Genomic DNA, 807 nt, shown 5'->3' with positions numbered 1-807 from the left:
AACCCCTCTAAAAGTCAGCATCAAGAGTAAAGTGCCTTTGCTCAGGAGCTGACATGACCCCACACTTTTGGTATTCTCCAACACGTTTCTCAAAAGTTGGTTTTGGCCTCAAGTGAAAATTCTCCATGAGTCAAAGGGATTCTCAACACCGAACATCTTCTCGGATCCCAGTTCCAAGAGCAATCGGTCAGCCACAAACTCAATGTACTGCCTCATGAGGAAACAGTTCATCCCAAATGGGGTTGCGGGGCAGGGCATCTGTCAGGAACTCTTGCTCAATCTTAACAGCACCAGAATAATCTCCCGACTCTCTCATTTAAGACGATTTACCAATGTTTGAACATCAGGCTGCAAGTCAGTATGGAGCCCCTCGTCCCTTTGAGATCAATTCGTTGCTGAAAGTCAAACCAGGCATAAGACCCGCGTTTCTTTAGCCAGAAAATCACAAATGAACCACTGAAGAAATTCCCTCTACTGCAGCAAAGGCAACTATCCTTTCAGCATACGAGGCAGTCTCATGAGCAATCCACTTTAGGGCCCAGTCAGCCTTCTTCCTCACACATGGTAGGGTCTCAATTTCATTGAACAACCTTGCCCGTTCAGTAGGGTCCTTAACATATGTATCAATCAGAAGACTGTACATCTCACTGTGAATGTTCTCCATTGCAATCTGGGAAACCATAGAAGCCGCGCGCTTCTGGAACTTGGACTTCCTTTTGAGAGTAAAAATTTTCAAATATTTATCAAGTCATATTTAAGGGCAGAAGTGCCAAATAGTGGGAATTTTTATTAAAAAAGTTCATGTCT

The 807-nt window shown here is 43.9% G+C and overlaps 1 pseudogene; it reads right to left on the bottom strand.

Moving 5' to 3' along the window:
• Positions 1–7: 7 nt before the first annotated feature.
• Positions 8–807, bottom strand: part of LOC119586027 — a 7,258-nt pseudogene continuing 6,458 nt past the window's right edge.

Source organism: Penaeus monodon, chromosome 20 (genome assembly GCF_015228065.2).
Source record: "Penaeus monodon isolate SGIC_2016 chromosome 20, NSTDA_Pmon_1, whole genome shotgun sequence".
Lineage (NCBI taxonomy): Eukaryota > Metazoa > Arthropoda > Malacostraca > Decapoda > Penaeidae > Penaeus > Penaeus monodon.
Note: the sequence above shows the minus strand (reverse complement) of the source record. Positions and strands in the feature narration are given on the sequence as shown.